At 36.8% G+C, this 17,838-nt stretch overlaps 1 pseudogene; it reads right to left on the bottom strand.

Annotated features, from left to right (window-relative positions):
* Nucleotides 1-13,548: 13,548 nt before the first annotated feature.
* LOC112748453 (plasma membrane ATPase-like) lies at nucleotides 13,549-16,641 on the bottom strand (annotated as a pseudogene).
* Between the last annotated feature and the right edge of the window lie 1,197 nt (nucleotides 16,642-17,838).

Below are 17,838 nucleotides of genomic sequence, written 5' to 3'. Positions count from 1 at the left end.
CGAGTGGGTATGTCCTGTCCAAGTAGTGCCGAAGAAATCTGGAGTAACCATGGTGAAAACGGAAAGTGGAGAGCTCGTTTCAACCTGGATTCAAAATACTTGGCGAGTGTGCATAGATTACCGCCGGCTGAATCAAGCAACACGGAAGGACCATTACCCATTGCCGTTCATAGACCAAATGTTGGATCGCTTGGCAGGTAATCCCATTATTGCTTTTAGATGGATATACAGGGTACTTCCAAATTCATATAGCTCTTGAGGATCAGGAGAAAACCACTTTTACTTGCCCCTTTGGAACGTTTTCGTATAAGAGAATGCCGTTTGGCTTATGCAATGCACCGGTAACGTTCCAAAGGTGCATGACAAGTGTTTTCTCAGACCTTTTGGAAAGTTGCATGGAAGTCTTCATGGACGACTTCAGTGTTTATGGTAGCTCCTTTGATGCATGTTTAGGGAACTTAGCTCGGGTACTAGGAAAGATGCACCAACACTAACCTTGTATTGAACTTGGAAAAATGCCACTTTATGGTGAAATAGGGTATAGTGTTAGGTCATATTGTATCTAAAGACAGAATTTATGTAGACCCGGCTAAGATTGATGTCATTTCGAGTTTACCTTACCCCTCCTCGGTGAGGGAGATTTGTTCCTTTCTTGGCCACGCAGGTTTTTACCGCCGGTTCATCAAGAATTTTAGCCAAGTCGCCTTACCCCTTTCACGCTTACTTCAAAAGGATGTGGAATTCATTTTTGATGAGGATTGCAAAAAGGCTTTGACAAGTTGAAGGAAGCTTTGACCACAACTCCTATTGTGCGAGGCCCAAATTAGGATCAACTTTTCGAGATCATGTGCGATGCCTCGAATCACGCCTTAGGTGCCGCGCTAGCACAACACGGTGGTAAAGCTCCTTACACTATAGCCTATGCTTCAAAGACTTTAGATTTGGCCCAGTCGAATTACACCACTACCAAAAAGAGCTCTTAGCCATTATTTTTGCGCTAGATAAGTTTCGACCTTATTTACTAGGTTCTAAGTAGTGGTATATTCGGACCATACCACCTTGAAATATTTGCTAAAGAAGAAAGAGTCAAAGCCTAGACTCATTAGGTGGATATTGCTCTTGCAAGAATTTGACTTGGAGATCAAAGATAGAAGTGGGACCCAAATTTGGTAGCGGACCATTTGAGTCGGCTTGAACACTTAGCTTCGGATCTCACTCTTATCAATGACTCATTTCCCTTCGATAACTTGCAAGCAATGTCCCAAAGTACCCCTTGGTTTGCCCCGATTGCTAATTACTTGGTCGCCTGCATTTTTCCCGCACAATTTTCAAAGCATCAAAAAGATAAATTGAGAAGCGATGCTAAGTATTATCTTTGGGATGATCCACATCTGTGGAGGCGTGGGGCTGACCAAGTGATTAGAAAGTGTGTGCCAAAATCTGAGTTTCATCTATCCTTCAATTTTGCCACTCATCTGAGAGTGGGGGTCATTTCGGCCCCAGAAAATAGCAAGGAAGGTTCTAAACTATAGATTCTGGTGGCCTACTTTATTTAGGGATGCCAACCCATTTTACAAATCCTGTCATCAATGCCAGAAATCTGGAAATACCTCACAGAGAGATGAAATGCCCCAACAACCGATGATTTTTTGTGAGATTTTTGATGTTTGGGGCATAGATTTCATGGGGCCATTTCTAAATTCTAGTGGGTTTGTTTATATTTTGTTAGCAGTGGATTACGTCTCGAAATGGGTGAAAGCAATTCCTACCTATTGTGATGATGCCAATACCGTTGCTTCATTCTTGAAAAATAACATTATCTGTAGATTTGGGTCACCACGAGCAATCGTGAGCGACCAAGGAACCCATTTTTGCAACAGGAAAATTGAGGCATTGATAAAAAAGTACGGGGTCATCCAAAAAGTCTCCACAGCCTATCATCCTCAGACCAACGGGCAAGCAGAAGTGTCCAACAAGGAGATCAAGAGAATCTTAGAGAAAGTGGTTAATCCACAACGGAAGGATTGGAGTTCCAGATTGGGAGATGCACTATGGCATATATGACTGCTTACAAAACCCCAATCGAATGAGTCCCTTTCGTATTGTTTTTGGGAAGCCTTGTCGTCTTCCTGTTGAAATCCAACATAGAGCCTATTGAACGGTGAAGAATTGCAATCCAGATTTAAAGGGAGCGGGAATGGAACATAAACTCCAATTGGAGGAATTAGAGTGTCTTAGGCTAGAAGCATATGAGAATGTTCAGTTTTACAAGGAGAAAGCCAAGACATTCCATGACCAAAATATTAGGAGGAAGAGTTTTAAGATAGGTGATGAAGTGCTTGTGTACAATTCGAGGTTGCGATTGATGCCCGGGAAGTTGAGATTTAGATGGACGGTCCATTCAAGGTGGTGGATGTCAAGCCTTATGGAGTGGTGGAAGTGATTCACCCTATCAATGGGATCAAGTTTAAAATCAATGGTCATAGGGTGAAGCTCTATCACACTCAATCTAAGAATGCCAAGGAGTTGGAGATTTTCCTCCTTGGAGAAGTTTCAAGTGACCAATGAAGCCATGCAAATTCCAACTTAGGACTCTAAACTAAAGTGCTTGGTAGGAAACACCTCACCATGGTAACATTGTTCCAACTTTATATTTTTGTATATAGCTTTTTGGAATTAGTTGCTCTCTTGTTATATGATGATTAGCTTAGTTTTGATTTTGTATTTTTGAATTGAATAAGTTGAATTGCTTGTGGATCATGAATTTATGCTTATTTATATGATTTGGGGTTGGTATGTTGCTATGTTATAGGAGGGAACCTTAGTTTGAAAAGAAAAATTTTTGTGAAACAGGGCACCTGTGCATGCGCACCACCCTGTGCGCGCCCACAAAACTGCATTTTTCACTTTCTGTGCGAGCGCACGCCACTGTGCACTCGCACACCCTTTGCAGCACTCTCTGGTCACAGCGCCAGCACTGCCTGTGCATGCGCACTGCCTTGTGCGTGCACACGCAGTCCCCGTATCGCACTTCTTGTGTGGCCACACAGACGTGTGCGTCTGCACACCAATTGACAACCCCTCTAGTGGGAGCGTCGTCATGATCGGTGCGCGTGAACAACCTCCCCCTATCTTTGTCCTTGTGCGTGCGGACGGACCTGTGTGTGCACGCACGCCTGACTCTGTACCTCAAGCATTCCTTAAAAAAAAAAAAGAGAGAAGCTTTCTGTGTGAGCGCACGCATTTGTGTGCCCGCACGCGTTGTTGCAACCCCTCTGGGAGCAATCGCACGATCTGTGCGCCTGCATCCCTCTCCTTTTCGTGTCTTGTGTGTACACACCAGCTTATGCATACGCACACACCCCTCTATCTTGCGACCTCTGTGCGCACGCTCCCTGCTGTGCATCCGTACACACTTATACACCCCCTCTGGTCGCGGCGATCGCATGCTATGTGCGTTCACAACCCTTCCAATTTCTACTTTCTGTGTGTCCACATAGGCCTCTGTGCGCCCGCACATGACTCGTTTTGGGCGATAACAGGGCAACCTGCCCTGTTGAGCAGCAATTTTATTTTTTTTCTCCTTCTTCTTGCTACTACTGCTTCTCTCACCACAGCCCTCAGTCTCTGGCGACCCTGCCGCCGGCCACAGCCGCCGTCAAGCCGCCACCACCTCTCTCTCTCATACCTTCTCTCTCACTTCTCTTTTCTCTTCTCTTTTCTTTTCTTTCTTTCTTTCCGTTCTCTTTTCTTTCTTCACCACTGGTGAGTTCTCCCTCTCCGGCGTTTTTTCGGCGAACCCAACCACCTTAAATTTGCAGTGGCTATAAGAAGTGCCATTGTTTCTTCCTCATTTCTTGTTTGTTTCAACCTTCAATTTTCAGGTTCTTATTTTCCTTTTTTGTTGATTTTTGCAATTGTTTTGATTTTCTTTTCATGTTGCTTAAATTAATTTTATTGCTTTTCTTTGTCTCTTTGTGTATTGCAAGTGTTGATATTTGATTATGGGTTGATTATGATTGAATTTGAGCATTGATTGTGATAAGCTTGCACATTGCATACCACATTTTTTATTAAATGCCATTATGAACATTTTGCTTGATTCATATGACATGGCCATTATATGTGTTCAATTTATCTCTTGTTTGGCATATTGTATGAATTGTGCAACTTCAATTATGACTTTTGATGGTAGTTGAGTGAATTCACCAATATATTTCCTTGTTTGTTGATGTGAAATTTTGGTTACAAATGCATTGTGTTGTGTGAAATTCAATTGTCATTGTTCATCTCGGAATTTGGATTCGGTAATCACTTTACAATTGTTCAACTTTAGATGATGTCTTGATCAAACATCTTTTGGCCTTAACTAAGAACATTGTACATGTGGTTACCACTTCTTGAGGATGAGCAATTGACACTTCACTTTGAGTGAATGGTTATTGTTGTTGTACACTCTTTTGCTAATAAAATTTTTTGCCAACAACCTCAATGACCATTACATTCAAAGCGTGTTAATGAATCAATTGGTGAAAGCTTGAAGTTGCTTTTATGTCCATGCTTTAGCCTTACAACTTAAGCACTTATTTGAGAAGCAGTGAGCTTTGACTGATAAGCAGTGTGGTTGCCGTGGTATCCGGCCAGTGTGTGTGTTCTAACCGCGCGCATCATTGGAATATACACACTGTGATTTTGTAAACCACACTATTTTTAAAGCTTCTTTTAACCTTGTTAGTGCTTCCTCAGTGGTTTATATTATTGTTGCCATATGATCTCGAAAATCTTTTATTTTATTTTCAGGATGCGAAAGAAGGGTAAGGCACCGGTTACTTTGCCGGTTGAGCAAACTACCGATCGCTTTCCTGATATTTGGTGGAATCGCCAAGGTGATAAACCGAATACCTTGGGTAACCGAAGAGCCGACTCTCAATACGAGGTAATTGAGAAGCACACAATCCATTGGGAGCGGCCGTTGAAGGTTCCAAGCCAATACAAGGCGACTATTCATCAAAGGATTGCCTCGTTGCAGTGGGGATTTCTCGAGCGAGAACCCATTGAAGTCAATGAGACTATGGTGCGGGAATTCTATGCGAACTACCAAGCTTGAAAACTGAAGTTAGTATTCCTCCGGGGAAGGATGTTGGATACATCCAATCAAGCTCTAGAAGCTATTCTGAACATCCCCCACATTCTGCTTGAGAAGGATGATTATTTCAAGATAAAAATGGATGTATTCAAAGGAAGAATATCTCTTACTCCCATTCTCGAGAGAATAGACCGTTCTGGTGCATCTTGGGAGTATAGCAAAGGGAGAAATTCTATTCCCACTAGTATTGCATACTCTGATTTGAATGCTGAAGCTCGTATATGGCATCATTGTGGCGGACTACATCATCCCGAGCACCCACACTACCCATGTCAGATTTAGAACTGCTTTGCTACTTTTGGCTATTATGGAAGGGAAGCATATAGCCATTGTACCTTTATTGCGCAAATCGATTTGGAAATTGGTTGAGAAAAAAAATATCAACATTCCATTTCCGTCGATGGTGATGCACTTAGCAAACACAGCGGGGGTAGAGAGACAACCAATGGATATCATGTTCGAGTTTCCAAGAGGCAACAAGTTCATTCCGAGGGGAGAATTGGATGGATCATCAGAGAAGACACCCTCGAAGAGAAAGGCACCCATAGCACAACCATCAAGTCTACCAACCTCATCAACTCCTTTACCAATTCTCCGGTCTCTTCCGGATTTATTCCGAGACATCTTGCACAATATCCACCGCATGGAGCATTTAGAGCAGAAGCGTTTTGAGTGGATAGCGGCAAAGCTAGAAGGAAGAGACCTTGGCCCAACTCCTGAGGCTTCATTCGAGCTAGTTAGGGAGGAGTATGATGAAGGTGGCCAACCCATCCCTGATACCACCAGTTGAACGTGGCCCCGAAGCTCTCATTCTCCCGGATCCGAAGCAAGCACGGAAGACCGTGCACGAACTAAGTGTGGGGGAGGATCAACTTTGTGGGGGTAAAAATTTCTTTTCTCAAAATACTTTGCAATACTCTTTTAGTTCTTTTTACTGAATTTTAGTAGCTTTATTTTTATTGCACCTTATTTGGTTTGTCTGTATATATCCCTTTAGTATTCATAGTTATATGGTAGTTAATGTTTGTATGATTTTATGATAGAATGAATAAGTTTGGTGAAACACCAAGGAATTTCCATGAAATCCTTCTTAGGGCATACCATCGGTTGAATTGAAGAAAAAAGTTTGTGTTTTCCAACTTGCTTGAAGTTTTCTGTTTGTGCAACATAGAAAATAGCTAGAACAACATACCTTGTAAGATTTGTGCTTTGATAGATGGTTGCATTTTTCAACCATAATATTTGTTCTGGTGTGATTTTACTCCTTTTTTGATTGTGATCATTGATTTGCATGATTCTTTATATCTTATATTTGTTGTTTGGATGCATTTAGCATGATTGAGGCCATCTTTGATGTCAAACTCACCATTGTGAACCCCTGTTGAGCCTGTAATTCCCTTTTGTTCTGATTTTAGCACATTATTTCCCCTTAAGCGAAAAACCATTGATGTCCTTGAATTACTCTTTGACTAGCTTGGGTGGATTAGTGTGTATATTCTAAGTGTGGGGGGGAATTGTTGGGAAGCATTGGTGATAGAGGCATGGAACTCATTGTGAAAAATTGGCAATTGGAAAATGCTCATGTGCTCTTTGTTTTAGGTCATATGCATCTATTGTGTTAACAAAGACAAGAAATAATAATAATAATAATAAACTATGCATAATAGAAAGTGAAATAAAAAGTTGAAATAAAGAATGCATATGTTCATGTTTTGAAAAGAAAGTGCATGAGTAAGGTGAGATAGGAGAAAAATTGGGTAGCTAGGTTGCATTGTTATGAGTATATAGGTAATATAGGATTAGGTGGACACTTAAGCTAATCAAAGAACTAATTCTTTAAGTCCACTTAACCATATTTATCCTACCTAAACCCTGGCCCCATTACAACCCTCCAAAGACCTCATGATATTTGTCTTTCATGCATCAAATACTAGTTGATTGTTAGATGAAGTGCAAATCTTTAAAAAGCATGATAAAAGGAGAATTGAGTGATTAAGCCCTAAACACTGAGCGAATTGAGTGAATACACATCCGGTGAGGGGTTCGATCGCTCAATTCTATGTTCTTGCATCTCATGTTGTATCTTCTTGCAAGTTGTTTGTTGATTAGTTTTAAAAAGTTCAATTCAATTCTTTGGACATTGGTTTTAGTTCATAAACTCTTTGCATTTGCCCCAAGGACTTCTTGTGATGGAATGGAATTTCATGGTTTGTTTTACCAACTCTTTGCATAGTACATATTGGTAGTAACCTTTAGGATAGTTGCATGCATTTGGGTAGTACATAGAATAAATCGTTTTCCTTTCATCTATCTCCTTTGAGTGTGTTTAGCATGAGGACATGCTAGTGTTTAAGTGTGGGAGAATTGATGAATCCATATTTGATGATGATTTTTGGTTGAAATTGAATGGATTTCATCATATAAACTTGCACTTATTCCACTAAATAGCATGCATTTGAACTTTCCTCCTAATTTGTGCCTGATTATGAAAACATGCTCTTTTGTGCCTAATTTGATTAATTTTATTCCATTTACCTTCTATTCAATGCCTTGATGTTATTTGTGAGTGATTTCAGAGGTATAAGGCAGGAATGGCTTGGAGAGAATGGAAGAGGAGCATTCAAAGTGGAGGAAGCATGAGGAATCAAAGGAGAAGAGCTCAGCCTAGTGTGCGTACGCACAGACCTACGTGCGTACGCACAGCCATCAATTCAGAGCCACGACGTGTGCACGTGAGCCGCATCGTGCGTCCCTTCAAGCATCGCCTAGTGTGCGTGCGCACAACCTTCTGTGCGTACGCACGGTAGAGATTTTCGGCAGAGTGTGCGGACGCACACGTCTGTGCGTCCGCACAGGTGGACGCACATGCCTTCATTAAAATCTCACGTGACTCGTGATTTTGGTGGTTTGGAGGCCCATTTCTGAAGCCAATTAGCTCACAAGGAAGGAAAAAGGAAGACAATACGATAGCATAACATTAGTGTAGCTTAGGAGAAGTAGTAGATAGCTTTAGTATAGTTTTTCTTTAAGTTTTTCATCATCTCTACTAGGGTTTATACTAGGATTTTTACATTCAAGTGCCATTTCCATTTTGATCTTGGATTTTGCTAATTTCCATTGTAAGTATCTCTTTGTTATTACTCTTTATAGTTACATTGTTCTTACTCTTTCTTATAATTCAAGTTATAGTTAAATTTTACTTCTCTCTTTCAATTTCTATTTCTTGTTGATGAATTTGATGATTGATGATTGTTACATGCTTTCTTGAGTCTTTATTGTTGATTGAGATCATTTGTTGCTTTTGCTTTCAAGCTTTTTCTCATTTTTTCTATGTTTAAGGTTTTTTCCCACCAAGTATTTAACAAAATGTCAAGTATGATTTTGGGCTAGTTTTCTATCTCTTGGCTTGGAGAAAGTGAGCAATTGGGTTCCTAGAGTTGGAATGTCTAACATTTAGTGTCAATTTTGGATTGTTAATTGTTCTTGTTCCCACTAACGCTAGGTTGTTGCTAAGGCAATTAGCAAGCAATTTAGGATTTGTGGGTTAAGAACACTTATGCTCATTTAACTTACTCTCCGATGTGAGGGTTAATCAAGTGAGATTGATCCATTCTAGCTGTTATAGTTGTGGTTCCAACAAGGAAAGGACCCTTAGTTCACTCCAAGCCAAGATGCCTTTTATGCCTTAATTCCTTCATACACATTTGCATTAGCTCCTTTTACACTTTACTTGTCTATATTGCGTAGTTACTTCATTAATTCCTTTATTAGTTCATTTATTATAATTTTTCATGTTCTTTTATTGCTTTATATGTTTATCTCTTTATTGAAATCCCCATGATCTTCACAACCAAGATTGTACACTCATTAGTCTCAAGTGTCCTTGGGAGACGACCCGAGAATTGAAACTCTCATAATTGAATTGATTTTGAATTGTGAAATATCCTTTGGATTAAACATTTGATCTTGAGAATTTATTGTTGGTTTGGACTATACTACCAACAAATTGATTCCTGTTTTGATTAATTCTAAACCGGCAATAATTCTCGTCATCAGCCCCCGCCTTCACCGTCGCAGCTTCACCGTGCGCAGCAGTTCTGTCGACATCCAGGGGCATACATAGCCACATTTTCATATGTGCATCACCCTCACATGCACGTTGATGGTTTTTCCATACGCCACTATGGCTGTCTCGTTCTGTCTCGTCGCCATCCTTCCTCCGTCACTGTGGTTCTCTTTCTTCTCCTCTTCCTCTTCTTCTTTCTTTTTTCAGGACGTTGATGTTTATTTTACGAGATATATGGATGGTTATTTTTATTCTTAAATAAATGTTCATTTAATTTAAATTGGATTTAAGTAGGTACAATGAAATTTGTTGGATGTTCTTTTTATTAGGTTTGTGGATGGTTGAGGTGCAATGGCACTGATGTCCACAGAAGGCGAGAATGATGGCCGATGAGGGTGCATTTGACGCTGGTGAACTAAGATGATTGATGAAGGTGGAGTGACAAACAGTTTGAGAAGAAGAGGAGTATTTAGGTGAAATGATTTGATAAATTAGTGTTTGGGATGATTAATTTTTTGAATAACTGAGTGAGTTTTTTATTTAGGTAATTTAAAGAATATTTTTTATTTTTTACTTGTATCGAGCCTAATTTACAGTCCATTATTTATATTGTTCAAATTTCTCATTATCTCTGAACAAAATTGTTACGTAAAATTTTGATTTCTCCACCTTTGGAGGGCCAATTACTCTAAACAAAGATTACATTTGATAGGGCCAATTGAGAAGATTGGTTTCCGTGCATTGCTTACTGCATAAAAAAGACCACAAATGTTTGAGTAGGTACTGTCCTTCTCATTTATCACTTTACATATCGCTTGAGCAATTATGTTGATGGCTTGTCGGAGACATGGCATTCTGGAGCGCATTCATTTTAAGCTTTATTCTTATGCAAAGTATCTTTATTTGTCTTCCGAAACACGAAAGATATGTGCTGATCATGCATGGTAACTATCATCAGAGTAATTGAGAATAATGAGAAGGGAGTACGTATTTGTTTGGATTTGCTTCTTTTACCTTTTTTTTTCAATAATAAAGTGCTTTTATTAAAACAATTCATGTGCGACGAGATAATTTTCTTACAACGGTAAATAGATAAGCAACTGATAGCTGTAACAATAAAATTAAGATGGTAAGACTCATGAATGAGTAAAAGTGAACAAAATAAAATAACTTCGTTTGTGCATGTATATCTATCGCTGATGTTTTTATTTTTAGTAATTTTATTGTTTAATTTGTAAATTTTTTTTATTATCCACTATATTTTTTAACTTGATGGATAAAAACTAATTCATTATAGATTTGAGTTCTATTTAAGAGTCTTTAATTTATTTTTATCCCTTTTTTCCTTAGTACCAACACCTTGTTAACATGTTTTATTGATTTTTTTGCGATTTGTTGATGATAGTAATTGACTTTATAAATGTTTTGCCAAGCTAAAGTCAATATTAATAAAAAAATTAAAAAAGAAAACAAAAAAAAAAATAAACAGTATTAAAATGTAGATAGATATAGATTAACTTCAGATTTTTGAAGTTAAATTTATAATATCAGAAGAAGAAAGAAAAGACGGAAATAAAAATAGAAAAAAAAGTGGAAGGAATATTTGATTTTTTCTCTATGTATCCGAATGTATTTGTGTAATATTAGGATGTTTGAGTACTTTATCCAATGATTCCAACTCCTTTTTCTGATCCCAAGACTTATATAAATAATTTTAATCAATAAAAAAGATCAATTAAATCTTAATACAGGTTATTTTTTCTAATAACTAAATATAATTACTTAATTATTACTTGTTGAGGCTTTGAACAATTGTAAATCATGCATGAAATAAGTACGGAAAGTAATGTCAGAATATGTGAGCAAGTTGTAACTTCAATAATTACTATGAGTAAGTTTTGTTTAGGTGTTATATATTAAATTGGTAAAAAAAATTTTTTAATAAACAAAGATCCCTTTTTTTAACGAATTTAATAAATTTTTAGTAATAAAAATAAAAGTATTGAAAAATAAAAAACATCTTTTTAAAAAAAATTACGATTTAAATCTTTTTTAAAAGATTTTTTTAAAAAAATATTTTTTACATAATAAATAAATAAATAATTTTATATTATTGTACCCAAACATAATTGATAAATAAAAAGATCTTTTTATTAAGATATTTAAACATAAAATTACTTTTACTTTTCTATAAGATCTTCTAAAAAAAGATAACTAAAAAAAAGATCATTTTTTTATAAATTCACCCAAACAAACCTTAAGTAACCATTTTTAAATTGAGACTTGCTATACATACAAGTCTTTTTAGCATACAAGTTTATACAAGTCAGCTCAAGTCCAACAAAAACAGTTCTCAATTTAAAGAACGTGTAAACACGCGCTTCTTCAACTTTGAATAGCGCAAAATGAGAAATAGTTCTTCTTCAACGTTTGTATTCCACGTTCTTCCTCCTGCTCATTCTCCTTCTTCTTTTCCTTCTTCCTTGCATTCCTCTTCATTTTTCTTCGCATTCCTCCTCCTCCTCCTCTTTCTTTTTCTTCTTCTTCTTCTTCTTCTTCTTCTTCTTCTTCGCATTTTCATCGTCATCATGGTTCTTTTTATTGTTGTTATTCTTGCTGTATTTTTCTCCTCCTACTCTTTCTATTAATTTTGTAACATTATGTATTTTTTTCTTTGTTTGATTTTTTTCCCAAGAAGAATTATAAGAAAACGAAATAAGAAGATGAGGAAGAAGAAGCAGTAGAAGATGAAAAGGAGGAAGAGACAGAGTTTTGAATTATGCAGAACTTATCAAAATAAAAATACACCCAAATATCTTCATGTTACACCCAAATATTTTCGTATTACACCCAAATTTGCTGCAAATACAGAAAAATATTTGCTCTAATGCTGTCTTCTTCTTTTTTTTTTTCTTATTTCTTTCTTTCTTTTAGTTAAATGAATGTAAGTTCATCCTCTTTCAAGTAATTTTGTAGCACTATGTGTTTTTTCTTTTTTGTTTGATTTTTTTGTTTTTATTTTTGTTAAGAGAGTAAAACAAGAAGAAACTTCAGAAGATAAAACAAAAAGGAAAAGATGAATAAGAAAAAAGAAAAAGAAGATAGTGATGATGATAAAAAAAAGAAGAAGCAGTGGAAGATGAGGAGGAGGAAGAGTAAGAGTTTTGAATTATGCAGAACTTATCAGAATAAAAATACACCCAAATATCTTCATGTTGCACCCAAATTTGCTGCAAATACAGAAAAATACTTTCTCTAATGCTGTATTTTTTCCTTCTTTTTTTTCTTATTTTTTTCTTTCTTTTAGTTAAATGAATGTAAGTTTATCCTCTTCCAAGTAATTTTGCAGCATTATGTGTTTCTTCTTCTTCTTTGTTTGATTTTTTTATTTTTATTCTTGTTAAGAGAGTAAAACAAGAAGAAACTTGAGAAGGTACAACAAAAAGGAAAAGATGAATAAGAAAAAAAGAAAAAGAAGATAGTGATGATGATAAAAAAAAAAAAGAAGCAATAGAAGACGAGGAGGAGCACTACAAAAAATTTTGGTTAAAACGGTGGTTTTTTTAGGTATTTACGGCGGTTTGAACCGCCATTATTACCAAGAATGGCGGTTTTAGAAAGCGACGTAATTCTGGGCGCCATTTTGGTTATTACAGCGGTTTTCAGAAAACCGCCACAATTTTCTAGATTAAAACGACGGTTTTTGGATAGGTTAAAATGGCGGTTCAAACTGCCATTTTTTTCAAATTAAACAGCGGTTTTTGGAAGGTTAAAATGGCGGTTCAAACCGCCATTTTTTCCAAATAAAACGGCGGTTTTTGGAAGGTTAAAACGGCGGTTCAAACCGCCGTTATTTTCAAGGTAAAAATGGCATTTTCGGTTGGTTCTTAAAACGACATTTTTGAACCGCCATTTTTACCCTAACAAAGTGGCATTTTTATTGATTAAAATGGCATTTTTGAACCGTTATTTTTACCCTAACAGTGACGTTTTTATTGGTTAAAACGGCATTTGAAACCGCCGTTTTTGCCGGGTTAAAAGGGCGTTTCATATTGTTTAAAATAGCAATTACAAACCGTCTTTTTTACCAAATAAAAGTAACATTTTTTTATCTTTTAAAATGAAGTTTTTACTGTTGTTCTTATCGTGCTAAAAAAATAATTTTTTATTAAATTTCACAATAACAAAATCATAATCCATAGACAAAATATTATATAACTCAAAGTATTAAACATAATATATGATTTTTTAGTATTGCAAATCAAAAGTAATAACTCCTATACAAAGTATCAAACTAAGAAATATTGTTACTTGTATTACTACATTGGGATTTTTTTTAGAGATGCTCAAAAAGTTTGCTACAGGCCCTTCCAACATTTTCATTGTTCATGTCCGTGTGAATAAATATTACCTGCAAAAGAAAATTAAACATTAGAAACAAATAGTTGCTCAAATAAATAACAAACTACCAGCATTTTGAAGAAGAGAAAACTAAATCAGTCTCACAAGAAATATGCTATTGGATAAGAATTCATTATGAATTAGGAGTAGCTATCTTTTTAACCTCTTTGGCTTCATCTTATTTCTATCATTCTCTTAGCTTTCTTAAAGTTCAAGAACTCACTCTGCAAGGCACTCACTCAATTACTATCTACTCCACTAACAGTATTAATAATAAATCAAATACAACTAACTAGCTATCTAGAGAGAGATAAATACTAATAATTAGTACCTGAGCTACATAACAAGAACTCATTCTTTTTTGCTTCCTTCGCCATTGCTTCCGCCGCTTCTCTTCTATTGCATCTTTCAGAATTCCTCCCTTTCTTAATTGCCAGTGATTTTCCCAAACCATTGAAAATTGAAGAAAGATGACCCATTAAAACTTTAAAGAAATTAGCAGTGCTACTGTTGAGCTACTACTTTTCAGTTTTTAAGAGATTCTTCCCGTTGTAACAATTTTTGAGGCTCTGAACAACGAAAATTTAACTCACGGATTAGAAATTCAACACTTCAAGGGAGAGAAAATTTAAATGCATATATATATAATGATGTAAAAAAGAAATCTACGCTTAAATCTCAGGATCTAATATAAAATATAAAAAATAATAATAAAAGAAACTATATGGTCATTCTTATGCTGATTCCAGGTTCCCTTCTTGCAATGCATCTAGAATTTCAATACATAGGAATGGAAATTAACAAAAGAGAAACTCGTAATATTTAGTAACATAGCATCTGGTTATGTTTGGTTTGAAGCTAAAAGCGAAAAGCAATTCAGATGAAGTTTTTGTTATTCTGAATATATATATGGCATTGCTTTCAACCATTGTCTCAAAAACCCAATTGTAGTGTGGACCATGATTTCCTCTTTGAGAAAATAGTAATGAGTATGAACCTGGAAAGACTCCGGTAAATCTATCAGCTTTCTCAATCAACTCTTCGACGGGAAGTGCGGTGATACTTGCATCTTTGTCTTGGCCAAGAAGGGAAGCAGATGGGTACATATTTGTTCCCATTCCAAGTCTTCGGCCTGTCTCCTTAGCAATGGCGAGTTGATCACCTATAAAGAAGAGTAAATGTTAAGATATTAATTCATAATATGGTGTCATTCGATTCCAATAGCTGATTCTACCTATTAGGATAAGGCTTACCTGTAATCATCTTGACATTTACACCGAGATTAAGAGCCCTGCGAATGGTTTCGGTACTGTCATGCCTTGGTGGATCAAATAGTGACAACAAACTAACAAACTGCCATGGAGCTCCAGGGCTGTCCTTTTCTCAGGAACTTCCTGCAATAGCAGAGAAGATGCTTCAGATTTAGATTTTCTTTATTATTATTATTTATAAGAAACTTGGGAACATATACTGAAAAATTAAAGCATGAAGACTTTGATGTAAGAACCTGTCTTGAAACGGCTAGGGAACGAAGGCCTCTTTCGGCGAACTTGTCAATAATGGCATAAACCTTCTTCTTAGCATCATCCCTTAGATTACACAAGTTCATGATCTATTCATTATAACAAATAATATCATATCAGCATCAATGAAACATGCCAGAACCTCTCATAAATCATGAATAAACTAAAAATTGTTACCTGCTCCGGAGCGCCTTTGCTTGCACGGTGTCAGTTTCCATCAGCATTAATGTAAGTCAGAGAAGTTCTCTTGTCAACAGAATTGAAAGGTAAAAGTGAACATCTCTGATTCCAGCCCTTGCCTACAACACAAGGTATATACATGTTCAATTTTTGGCGCGATTTTCAAATAATGAAATCAAGGACACTAAGCTTTATGAAAGAAGTTAAACCTCTTTAGGATCTGCAAGCATTCCAACAATAGCAGCATCAATGGCATCCTGGTTTTTCGGTGCCATTCCAACAATAGTAGGCATAGCAGCATCAATGGTTGTTGCATAGAAGAGTGAGCTATGATGACTGCATACCAAAGGAGAAGGGAACGCCAGGCTCACCCCGCTTCCACCATGCTGTTGTAACCAGAGTCAAAGAAACCCCATTGAAACCCTGCTGTTGCTGTTACTGCTGGGTGTATGAAGAGAAATCAAGCTCCACCGATCCAAATGTGTCCATCACTCAATCTATGTCTTGGATCAACTTATATTATACGTAATTGGAAGTGACAAGAGGTCAAAAGGAGGCCTAAAGATAAGCATGATATGATGCATATATATATGGCTTTATTATTCCTTGGGGAAGATGACTTCCCTTTTTTGTAATTGGCTTCACTTTAGTTACCAACATAATACAATCGCTGAATTCATTCGAATTTATATATTAAGACAAACTAAAGATGAATGAATGTGTTATGCGTTGCAATCATGTCAGTTACGTTGTTACCTTTTTGTATTATAAGACAAGCAAAAAGCAAAAAAGCAATGCATACTTTAGAAAAAAACAAACAGCGCACACAGAAAATGCTACTTCATTCATTAATCATTCATACCCTGAATCTCTCTAAATAATTTGCTCAGAAACTGATTGCCAAATGGTCACACAGGACCTTAGCTTGTTGGTCACAATTCCCATAATTTATTTCATTTGCAATAAGGTATAATCTTCATGCAAAAATTACTTGATGTCTTCATTAGCTACTTTGATTTTATCGAAATCACAATATTATATTAAGTAATGGATAAAGGCAACTGATTATGAGTGGGAGCGCTTAGGCAGGGCATGGGCCATGTGAATGTACTTAATTTCTAGGGCTAAATAATTATTCCTAATGAGAAGGCATGAGTGATGAAAGCCTATAACTAATAAAGATAGAGCTACCTACTGATAATAATGAGCGGGAAAAGAAGCTTTCTTCTTACGATCCAAATGTGTCCATCACTCGCCCCAAGAATTGTTCTTCCTCTAGACAAACCCTTGCGTTGATAAACCAGTTTGAAACCTGCTTCATTCATTTCCAGACATACATTTACATTTTAATTGACAAAGAATTCCCAATACAATCCCATCAACCGAACCATCAAAAAGTTAGCTAGCTAGGGACCTCACTGGGGTTGATTTGCAATGATAGATACTAATAATTCATATAACAGAATAAAGACCGTTTGACTTGCACCTTTTTTTTCCATAGGAAACACATATGCAAATACCTCAAAGGTATAAAGTGTCACATATTTGATATTTGACACAGAACACATAAATCCAACAGTCTAATTAATCACCTTTTCAAGTTTTAACTAATCTGACACTAGTAGAGCCACATTAAAACAACAATGAAGAGATGATGATGAAACAATTTAGTCACAGTTAATTTTGAAATAGTTGAGATTGTGTTTAGTTTCACCATCAATCTCTTTCAATCAATTTCTAGAGTGTTTTTCTCTTTTCTTTTATGGAAATTGAACAACAAAATAAAGCATATACATGCTGAGAATAAAGAACAAGAAACATTTTGACTACTATGCTGAGATTCAAACCAAATTAATTAAATTTATTCATCTAATCTAAGGCAAGCCTAATACAATCGATTAGAATGAAATATTTTCAAGAGAAAAAAGAAAAATAGGGAGAAGGACCTACTTGTGAGTCTGCCGAAGGAGAAACTCGCAGCTCAATAGCTCGATAGATGAGATTTCCAACGTAGGAGAACACCGTAGGAGGAGATCACCGCTGGAGGAGAAGTCACTGGAAGAGACATCACAGGAGGAGACGTCATCGAAGGAGACCGTCACTGGAGAAGACGTCGCAGAAGGAGGTCGCTGCTGGAGGAGACGTTGCCGGAGGAGACCGTCGCTGGAGGAGACGTCGTTGGCAGGAGGAGATCATCGCAGGAGGAGATCGCCATTGGAGAAGACGTTGCAAGAGGAGGTCGCCGCTGGAGGAGACTTCGCCGGAGGAGGTCGTCGTTGGAGAGGATTGTCGCCGGAGGAGAGATCGTGACAGAGGAGATCGCAGTGGCAGAGCTTCAAGATTTCTCTCACAGTGGCAGCGTTTCAATGTAGGAATGAGGAGGTGTTAATTTAGGGTTGGGCATTTTATACAAGTTGATAATGGCGTTTTAAAACTGCCAGAATCCAATACAACTGCTGTTAGTTACAAATTAATTACGGCAATGATGACATGTCATCATGTCATGTTTTTCTATGCTTTTT

Source organism: Arachis hypogaea, chromosome 15, assembly GCF_003086295.3.
Source record: "Arachis hypogaea cultivar Tifrunner chromosome 15, arahy.Tifrunner.gnm2.J5K5, whole genome shotgun sequence".
Taxonomy (NCBI): Eukaryota; Viridiplantae; Streptophyta; class Magnoliopsida; order Fabales; family Fabaceae; genus Arachis; species Arachis hypogaea.
The sequence above is the reverse complement of the archived record's forward strand: the minus strand, read 5'-3'. Positions and strand labels throughout refer to the sequence as shown.